General features: G+C 38.5%; 1 protein-coding gene and 1 long non-coding RNA gene across 11 annotated transcripts in view; one reads left to right on the top strand and one right to left on the bottom strand.

Moving 5' to 3' along the window:
• Positions 1-11,220, bottom strand: part of NFIA (nuclear factor I A) — a 350,804-nt gene that overhangs the window by 335,656 nt on the left and 3,928 nt on the right. The gene's annotated exons all lie outside the window — the stretch shown is intronic.
• LOC121470361 (uncharacterized) overlaps positions 4,711-11,220 on the top strand; it is a 60,320-nt gene continuing 53,810 nt past the window's right edge. The window contains exon 1 of the long non-coding RNA XR_012057084.1: positions 4,711-10,588. This is a non-coding gene — a long non-coding RNA (uncharacterized lncRNA). The remainder of the gene's footprint in view (positions 10,589-11,220) is intronic.

An 11,220-nucleotide genomic window follows, 5' to 3' on the forward strand; every position in this document is an offset into this window, starting at 1 on the left:
CAGTGACTACTACATAATTAACAATAACTTGTAGTAATGCAATTTAAGAGTCTTTTTAATGGGCATAGATGGCAGAATGTATAGCCCATCTTTCTTTGTCATCCCAGAAAAAGGGCCCCATGCGGAGCTGCTGGTTGCTGAGTGATGCTTTGTAGTCTGTACCAGACAGTTGCACAGTACCAGCTGCATTGGCAGGTAGCCGAAGTGCAAAGAGATAGCTGCCAAGCTATGCTATACAAAGGCAGCAGTGCCAGAGAGAAAGAGACCTTTGCATGAAGTCACCTTTGACCCTGAAGCCAGCATGGATCCCATATTCATCAATTCCAGACAATTGCATCTTTCATTCCACCACAAACTATGATTAGAAAGGGCCCGTTTGTGATAGTGATTGTTAGTTTACAGTTCCCAGAGATTGGATTATTTAATCTTTAGTTCTGTTGGCAGCAATATTTTCCCTAACCTTTTGTAGTGGTGTGCCAGTGATAATCTAACATATGTATATAGGGAGATATACACACACATACACAGAGGCACCTCCCTTCCCCATCAAAACTGGGTGAAGAGAGAGAGATACACAGAAAAACCAAAGCACACAAAATTCACTTTGTTTGGCAATCACTGTGCTAATGTACATTTTGAGAATTCAGCCTGGAAAGTGCAGAGCACTCTGTGTGCAGCAGCATCTCAACTTCTGCCCACAGACATGACTTTCCTGTGGTTCTTTCTTCTCTATGGGAAAACTTTTGCTTTAGAATATTTGCGTTATCAAAAGCATTATGTTTGCATTTAACTGGAGATTAATTTTTTTTTAATTTTCTCTAAGTACTGACCTTGTAGCACATGCAAAAATAAGTCATTAAACATTTTAAATGGACTAATGAGAAAGCCACCAATGACAAACAAACCCACTATCTCAGGGGAGCGGGGGGAGACAGTGCATGGAATAAAAGCAGCAGGGAAGTGTCTAGGCCTGGTTCCTGCCTCTGCTCTCCCGTGTGTCCAGCTTTGATTGTGTGAGTCCTGTTAAAATCTGTGACAGAGCTCACAAGGTGTGTGTGCCTGTCAGCACTTGAATCTCAGTAAATGGGTCTTCAGCAGTGAGCTCCCCCCTATCCCACCCAGACTTCACCCAGCGCTTCCTCAAGCAGTAAAAAAAGTCACATAATCAACAAATAGGCAAAGAACATAAGGTGCCTGAGACTATAACTCTTAACAACAGCTTTCCATAGTGTTTAGCAGAAAAAAGGGTTAAAATGCCACCAGAGCCAAGCAAAGAGCTAACGTTTGCAATTGGAAATTGAGAGAAAAGGGAAGTGGAAAAAAAAAAAAAAAAGCTAGTCTATAAAACTTTCATGAAAATCTTTTTTGATCTGCTCCTTTGGTATGATCTCAGAGGTGTTGGCCAAAGGGAAAAAAATCCCTCTACCTGAAGGCTGGCCGTATTGTGCTGCACCTGACTTCTGGCTCACATGCGAGACCGTCTGTTCTTTATTTTCACTCTGTATGAAGCTAATGGAATTTGCAGTTGATTAACCTCAAATCTGGAGTAATGATCCAGCCTGGGACTGCAGCTGGCAATGCTGGGGCTATTTGTACTTCTTAACTGAGTAAGACAGCAACAAGTGTAGTGGCACAAAGGTAAAGATCCCGGGTAGATGGGTGGGTTTCAGGGGTGCAATAAAAGGTGAGAACATGACCTGAGAGTGCAGATCCTGTCCCCCCTCCCCAGTAAGAGTCGGAGCACCAACTCCTAGAAAAATGAATTGCAAGATAATACAATATGAAGTATATGGCTACAATTATTCAATTATATTCTACAGAGGACACTCAGGCCACAAGATTTACCCTTTTTCATAATGAATCCATGCATTAGGAAAAGGTCATCTGTTAAGGAACGGTTTCTTTAGAAAAATTAGGAGCAGAGGGTCCTAAAACTTCTCTACAGCTTCTGTTTTTGTGAGAGAAAGCAAAATCTTTGTTATATTGGCACCTTGAAATAAAATTCAGAGGCTTACACAGTACTGTGTCTATTTATTTGCTAATTAATTATTCTGTCTAAAATATGAAAAAACACAGCTGAATCACTGCAGATAAACACCACCAGAAGAGAATTCGAGCTTTTTTTTTACTTAATAAATGAATTTCTGTTTTCTCCTTCACAATTGTTCAAAGCTTCAATGAACAGAGTTACACAAACGCGCACCAATCCTCAGAACTAATTTAGTTTAGCAAGTGCTTCACACATCTTCGTTTACTGAACAATGTTACTTTCAAATCACGACAACATTCTTCCTTCCTCGCCTCATGACTAATACAGTGTTATTCAAGCCACTCCTCTTCAGACACTTCAGATCTTTACAGATCTTTTCTCCAGCTTTACCACCTGATTTCTAATTAAAATTAAACGGAGAGAGTTCCTTCCACTGATGCAAATCCTGCAACCCCAGGCCAGTAACAGGCATTACACATTTTTTCCTCCACGGCATCATTTGGAAGAGGAGCTTCTACAAAGAGGTAGGTAAAGAGAGCTGAGATGAGCTGTGCTTGCTCCTGAGCTCTTACGCTGCTCATTGGATAAATGTCTTAATGTGATGTAGTGAAAACAATTTTTCACTCTGAGGAAGATCATTTGTCTCATCCTATACAAGTCTTGTCAAATTAATGACTACTAGTGGACTTTCCTAACACTGCATTACTGTCTGTATTTTATTTATATATCGTGCATGTAAATATACATGTGCACACGCACACACACACGCACTGTGTGTACTATATGTCAACAACTAATCAAAAATTGTTTGCCCACAAGCATATGTGAAAAATTCATCTAAATAATTGTACATTTATTTTTTAATGAAATCTCAGTAATCCACCCAATTTACCAAACTCCTACTTAATATGAAACAGTGGCAGGCACGGAGATGCCTGAGTCTTACACAGTGTGAGCATTCGTACCACTTCAGGCATCCTCAGTCAAGATTTATTAAAATATTATCTTGATTTGGAGATCACTGCTTTTACTTGTGTGCAGAGTGAAGAAGCATATGCTATATGAGTAACCCATAGTGTTTGGCTTAAAGGCAAAATAAAAGTCAGCAATAAATAAACAGTAAAAAACAGACTGCTGGGAGATGGAAAGACTCACAGTCTTTCCTGTCTTTAGTTCCCTAATTCTGCAAGCCCTTATATTCACAAATAAATTTTATTTTTAAATAAGGCAATTACTGCAATTATAGCATCTACAGATATTTTAAAAAACCTATTAATTACCATCTAACACCCATTCTGAGGTGAGTTTTCTCATTCTACTCCATACAAGGGGAGGATGAGACATGAAGGAATTAAAGTGATAGTTTTGGCAGACCTGTACAGAAACCAAGGGAAACACATTGCACATCTGCTTGTGAGAACACACATTTAAAGCAGGCACCTGCATTTCTCAGGTGCAAACACCTTCAGCATACAAACAACTCCACACCAAGCTCATGCACACCTGTCCCAGAGTGTGCACCCAGGAAAACTTGTTAGAATAAATGAATCTGCAGCCATGAGCATGTATGTGGGAGTGCAGGTGTTTGAGTATTTCAATCCAGAGTACATGAACAGATGTTTGCATTGTACTGAAATTGTCACTATCCTCAAAACTCTGCAGCTCTGCTGTTCCACCCTTATCAGTTTGTATTTCTCATATTCCAGAAGGCCTTGTCTCACACTGCTTTTCAGGGTACAGCTTCCATGTGTTTTGGCTCTAGCCCCTTATTCTGTTGCAAGGGAAAATAAAAGTCCCCAGCCCATCTATTTCTCTGTTCTTAAGCAGTCAATAACTCATTTTTTGACTAGATAAAATATTTTTTTTTTCATTAGGGCTTTATGCTCTTCCCTGGCTCTCTGCATTTCAGTATTGCAAAGATCTGGGGGTTTATGAAGTATGAGTTCCATGATTAAGGAGTAGATTAAAAAACTGGGGCAAGTAAGAGAAAGGTGGGCTGCACCATTCAGAGGTGAGGACAGCTGGCTCCAGGAGGGAGGTTAAGGTGCTGTGAAACCACACGTAGTCAAGCTCCAAGTGGGAGACAGCAGGATGCAGAGCTGTGGGACATGACCAGTGGAGCATCAGGCTTTTCTGAATTCCTGTGCCACAGGGGCACAATGTCAGCCTGGTCTTCACATTTTCCCTCATTGTTTTCCTTTTCTCAGTTACCACTGGACAGAGTTTACAGCAAAGTTCCCTGAAACATTCCCGAAGATTTTGGAACTGAGCAGATGCAATCAGAAGTGCTTGCACTGCTGGTTCTGGGGGACATCTGGTGGAGCTGCCACAGAGCCTTGCTCTGTTCAGCCTCTGCTGCTGTTCTTTGGCTCTTTGGCTTCCTGCTATGCAGTTGCCCCAGTGCAGAAGAGCTTGGGCAAATGAGGAACTGCTCTGCAATTCAAACCCTGCCTCTGCATCCAAAGAGAGGAAAATAAACCACGAACTTGTCTGTGCAGTGGTCCAGTTACTGAAGGACCTGAGCAGTTGGTAGCCCATATGTTACTGAATGGGATTTTAAGTAATGGAAAAGAAACAACTTCAAGGAGTGATTGGAGAAGGAAAAAAAAACCCATCCTGTGGTTCACTTTCTCTGCTCAGGTGTGATCTCTTGGACACTGCTCTTCCTAATGCCAGGGAACATTCTCAGATCACAGAAACCAAGGTAAACCTGTCTGCCCTCCCTTCAGACTCCTTTACAGAGCTGGTACTGAGCACCCACTCTTTGATCCATCCTCTTCCTTCTATTCTTTACACTTTCAGCTCTTGACACAAATTTATGTTAGAAATTGCCAAAGGTCACTGCTCGCCAGGAGCCAGGCCCTCACCATGGCTTTCCCAACATTATACGTCTCTGTCGTCTTCCTACATGCCCTCATACTTCCCTGGAAGGTATTTCTCCCATTTGTGTGGAATACCTAAAAAACTTAATTAAGAACAAAAGAATGGGTGCCTATAGAAAAATAACAAATTTCAACAACTGTACATATCTCCATAATGAAAAAGTTGCATCTTAAAATCAGGTGAGACAGTTATAATTTGTAAAAGAAGTTACTATTTTCTTTAAAATTGTTTGAGCATTATTAATTGATTTTTGAACAAGAGGGAGGCCCTTGTGTGTATTAAGTAGTGCCTTGTGCTAATTTCATTCCATGCACATGGCAGATAGAGAGCTGATTTCCTTCAGAAACCAAGGTAAAAGGAGAGGAAGCAACAAGTCCTAATTTGTCTAAACTGCAAGTCCTCATTAGCAGCAGATCATGAGTAAAGTTGAGTTTTACTTGTGTTTGCTTATAATCCTTGAAGACTCGTGCCGTTTGTGCTCTTGTAAAACCCTGGTGATTCACCTTTCAGTCACTGCCCTAAATAATCCATTTAACCCATTCTTCTTAACCTACCCTCTTTCAAATAAAATTACAAAAGAAAATTTCTTGTAAAAAACCCTGGCAAAGAGAAGTACACATGCAAGTTGTCTCTATTTGTTCTTGAAAGTAAATATAAATATTGATTGAATGATCAAATGAGGCAGATTTTTTTCTTTTCTTATTGAACACAAAAGGTTAACTTGGGTCACTTTGGAATACTCTTTATATTCCCTTGACATAAACCAATAAGACATGTTCTACTTTCCATTTTCTTTACCATGCAGTATATTTCCATGCAGAATCAGGTTCAGACTAATTGAATTCCAGATTAAAAAAAAAAAAAAAAAAAAAGAAGAAAACTCCCCTGTAATTTACTCACAGACTCGCAGTTATGGAAGTACCCTGTCAGTGACCATGTACACCCTGTGCCTTTTGAGTTAGTCATGTTTAAAGCAGAAAGGCCTATTTGAGAGCACTGTTTGTGCTCTTAATTTCCACACTGCTCCTATTGACAACCTCAATCCGTGTGTGTGACTCCAATTGGGTTGTGAAATTAATATGGCTGTTTGTGTACATCAAGGGCAACCTGCACTCCTTTGAAAGCAAGGGCATTGCAATTATGGGTAGTAAGAGCCTACAAGCTTATAGTGCCATCTGTACTATCCAACACTTCCACCCATCCCTACTTGTATTGCTAACTTTGTGTTTCACAGCCTCTGAAAAAAAAAAACAAACCACCAAAGAACAACAGATACGCTTATACAGGCAAAATATTTTGAATCTCACTCCACTAGTCAACACATCTATTTAATCTGTTCTAATGATTTTTATCTTACTGAGAATTACTCTTCATTAATATCCTCTATGGAAAATAGATCCAGAGATCTCCATTGCGGTGAATGTAAGGGATAAAACCTTTCTGTAACAGAGTCACTGCAGGTTTGTGCAGCACCTGATCCTCACTTAGACTGGCTTCTCCTGCCCCAAGATCAGTTGAATTTCTTGGGAGTGTAGCAGGACCTCTGCTTTTTGTGGGTGGATAGAGTATGAGTGTATTCCATGTGCAAAGTGTGTGTTTGAACACGTAAAAAGAGTTTGAGCACCCGAAATGAGCTCTGTAACTATTACCTGCAGCACTTGTGAAAGAGGTTTCTAATGACACTAATGGAAATAATAAAAATATTATCAGTCCAAGCCATGCTGTTATGTACCAGAATATTTGTCTTCAAATGTCAATGGAGAAACAACTCTATTCATCCCAAAATAATCTTTAAATATTAGTCAGTGTGAGTGACCACATCTGAGGGCGAGGGATGCTTCAAGCAGCACAGTGAGATTCTGTTCACTCTGGGATTAAAGCATGGGAACCTTTTAATAAACCAAAAATTTTACCTTTTTTCTCTCATATGAAGTTAAGGAAAGCAAATATCTATTTCTTTATTTGTAAAAAGTTTCAGATTGTTTGTACAGAAACTACAGGGATCTTTGCAGCAAAAAGTTTCAGAATATTCTTATATTTTCATCTCCATTTCCACAATACTCCCAGTATAGTGAGGGACTTGCCAAAAGTGTAAAGGCCAGACTGCCAAAAATCATCACAAGCATCCCAGTACATTTAAAGATCCAGTGCTGGTGTTTAAACTGGTGTACATTATTAGGTTTAAATTGAGATGTTAGACCTTTCAGGTAGTGTCTATGTCCTCCGGTTTTAATCACAGTTTTGACACCTTCCGATCTCAGTCCAGTGTGTAAAATTAAATGATGGTGAGTGGTAGCACAGAGACCCCTCAGGTACAGCACAGACTGAGCTTGGAAGATCTCCTGTTCATCCTTCACAACACAGACCCTCCAGATCGTGCTGTTACTGGCTTTCCCAACTATCACAATGATTTCACAATGTGATGAGCTCTGGAAATCAGACATAGGGATCACTAGCAAGAATGAGCTGGCCCTTAAGGGGACAAAGCTGTGCCCTTCCTCCTGGTGACACAGCTACCTCCACAACGTCCTCCTCCCGGCCAACGCCGAGCGAGGACGTCACGTCTCCAGCTCCTGGCTCAGTGGGCAGTGCTGGGAGCCCAGACAAATGTTTTTTGGATAAACAGGCTTTTCTCTCCAGCCTTCCCCCAGACTGTCCCACAGCTACACTGTCGTGTCACAACAGATGTGGAAGTTTCTGAGGGGAAGGGGGTTGAACAAGGGTTAACATGGCGCATTCTCCTCTTACTAAAATGATGTCATTTCCCTCCCCCTCCCCGAAAGTATCTGTTGCTTGGTTGTTTACATACTGAATTTAAAATCTATATTATAGATCTGCATGACTTAAAATTGAATGAATTATCATACCTCAAGACATTTGTACAAATTTAAGTAAAACTTCCAGTGCTTCAGTGTTATCAAAAAGTATTTGGTTTTACCTGCAAATTGCCCCCTTTCCCTATTTTCTGTACTTTCTCCACAAAAATAAAGACTAAGAAAACGGAAGTACTGATACACTGTAGAAATTGTCCCAATGAGTTTATAATCCAGTGTGAGTTACACAGTACTGATAAGTAAAGGAAGTTCAACCAGACAGTTTAATCCTCCAATTTCCTGTCTTCTAATCAGCCACTGACTCCTCTGGCTTTAAATTAGAAACATTCATGGCAATATTCAGGACAGGTGAAGGAAAAAGAGTAGAAAACAACTAAGACAAGTACTTGTAAGCAAAAAGAGGCCGCTTATAGAAAATGAAGATAATATAGAATATGTATAACAATGCACTAAAGTGTTTAAGCTATACAGAGAATTTAGCAGCTCTGATAGACAAGGAATAATTTTATTAAAAATATTTATACAGCAGCTGAGCAGCATATGAACATACAAGAGTTACTGTATAAAACAAAGGAAATCCATGCTGCAATATTACACTGTTCACACTTTGTTATTTTTATAGGGACAGGAGCAGGATAATTATTGCTACATGTATGCCTTTTGATATACCGTAAATCATAAGTAAGAAGCACAAATCAGCAAAGCCACAGACAGTTCAACAGCATGTGGGGATTACCATGATAAACTTGGACTAAGAGTGTGCATAGATACGCTCAGTGATTTAAACAAAAAATACTTTTTTGCATATTTTGGCAGTGCCAATTAACTTTCCATATGATGAAATTAAATATCTATTAGATGCGCCATCATTTTTATTTTAATTTGCAATGAGATTTATAGTGAGGAATCTATTAATTCTTAATTGATGGAAATCCTAGCAACATTTTGACATTTTCATATTTTTTTAAATTGCATTAATTACCTGAGCAATTCCAGCTATTCCTCTGAATAAACAGAGGTGTGGAAGAAAAGTAGTCACCAAAAGCTCCAGTAAAAAAATGATGTTAAGAACCTTTAAAGCAATTAAATGACCATTTTAAATCTAGGCTGCCTGTTTTTAATAAATTCTGGTTTCACTCATGGCTTCGACAGAAAATAAAGACATTCACACCGAACTGTGGATCGAGAGCAGGACAGTAAAATTAGAAAATAATTATTTTGGAAATGACTGGAAGATCTGCTTTAACTGTCGCATTCAATAACAGCAGTTTGCTCATACATGGAGTCATTTGAAATGGCTTCTTATTTATTAATGAGGCTTTTTTTCCCCCTTCAGATGTCTCACAAAGAGCACAGTTTGGGGGTTTGAAACTGGACAGAGATAACTCAAGTTTTGGGTCCAGGTTGGAACTCAGTCATTCAGGTGAGCAAACCTGGAGTTGCTCCACTCCTCCCAACGCAGCAACTTCAGGCTGGTGGCAGCATAAACCTTGAGCAGAACTTGGCCCAATTTGGGATCTTTAGTTTTGTTTTGCCATGGAGGATTTTCCCTCCAGTATATACCTTTGCTGCACATCTATTTCAATAACCCCGTGCAAAGGAATTTTGCAGACAATCCCTTATTAAACATATTATGGTCACATCATACTGGCTTGCTAGAGCAAATAATTTAAAAAAAATAATCAGTCTGAAATAAATGTTTATAAAAGTAGCACAGCTGCACATATTTGTTACAAATGCAAGACAGAGTACTGAAACTTTTCTATAACTAACCCTTTAGTGTCTCTATGACAGCAGCAAATTTCAATTGAAAGTGTCAATGAAAACAAAACAATAATAATTTTTCCAACAAATTCACCTTGTATCTTCAGGCTCCTATATCAATTAAATTATTTGCTATTATAGATATATTTTAAAAATAAATATAACTCATTCTTACATAAATTTACAGCATTTGGGGGAATTTTCAGGCTAAAACATCACATTACAATATAGACAGAATAATAACTGTTACTGCATTTACTTGATTAAAGCATTAAAAAAGTAGATTAGGTGTAAGAGCGCCTTAAAACAGTAACATATGCAATTATTACTGAAATGTACAAATCCTTCAGCTTCTGCTGGAATAGAAACATTTACAACTATCTACAAGAAAGAGAAATAACATTTTTTCTTTTACTTTGACTTCTTTCTATTTTGGCAAGTAAGATAAAATATATTAGCCATTCCATCAGATGGCTGGGGAGAAAAACTAGCTGTGATGAGGAAAAATGAATTAAAAGAGCATTAATAAAGATTATCTATGAAAGAAAATAAGGTCAAAATTAGAACTCTGCAATTTAAAGCCACCTTTCAAAATTGCAAGCTGCTTTGCCCAATGCTAAAATCCATTCATTTTACTAATCATGCAATCAACCAATCTCCATTATCTCCAGAGCTGGCTATAAACATGCTATAGACTGGGGTGAAAGAGGGAGAGTGTGAGGTTGAGAGACAGAGAGAGAGAGAAAGAAAGAAAGCAAGAAAGAAAGAAAGAGAGAGATTACTACACCCAGCCTTTTATAAAGCCGTTTCTTTCATTATAACAGGTCTTTTCATCCCACTGACACAGAACCTTTAAATTTGGGCATAATGCTCCAGTACAGTACACAGCTATAGCTTCAAATGGATTTAGAACCTGCTCCAGGAAAAAAACAAACTCCCTCGCTTGACACACAAATTGTTTACGATTCATTAAAAAGCAAAATTGCATATCCCAGTGCTGGCAGCTGAGTCCATATGGGTGCAAGGGGTATTCACTCATCTCTTTGTATGCTGGCAGTACCAAACCGAAGTTTAGCACTGTGCAGCTGAGATTTTGTGCAGCCAGACGATGCATGAGGTAATTTTCAAAGCTTTATTTGTCTTTAAAACATTAAAATCTGCTCTCTAGCTTACTTTTGATGAAAAGAATGTGGCAAATGGGATGAGGTTTTGGGGGGGGTAAAAAAAATTCTATTTTTGTTGTGTGTTTTAGATTCATAATGTATGAAAAACTGCTTATTACTCCATCAATAATTGAAACTTTGTATGGAAATTATTTGCAATTAACACATCTATTGTAAAGATCTTGAATTATTCACTTCAGCTAAAAATAACGTCTCTTATCTACCACAACTTCTAAAAAAAGGCTATTTAAGTGATTTTTTTTCTGTTAGAAAATAAATGGTGTGACGTTCAAGTTTAAGGAGAACTTTCTGCAATGTTTAATCTAAACAACAGCATGTGTGGTTATAAAACTGTTTATTTTTAGGCAAGTGCATTACTAAATGTTTCCAGGATTTTTACATATTATATTCACAGCACTAAAACATCTGTGAAATAGATGGGACTGAAATGAAACTTCCTTAGACACTTTCTCTAGAGTGCTAATAACTGCCTAGTAACATTTGAGGATACTTATTAAATAATAAACACGGACGTATCTCATCATAAAAGCAGCCGATACACGATAAAAGAGGAGTGGTAATAAAA

The sequence above is a fragment of the Taeniopygia guttata genome, chromosome 8 (assembly GCF_048771995.1).
Source record: "Taeniopygia guttata chromosome 8, bTaeGut7.mat, whole genome shotgun sequence".
NCBI classification, from domain to species: Eukaryota; Metazoa; Chordata; class Aves; order Passeriformes; family Estrildidae; genus Taeniopygia; species Taeniopygia guttata.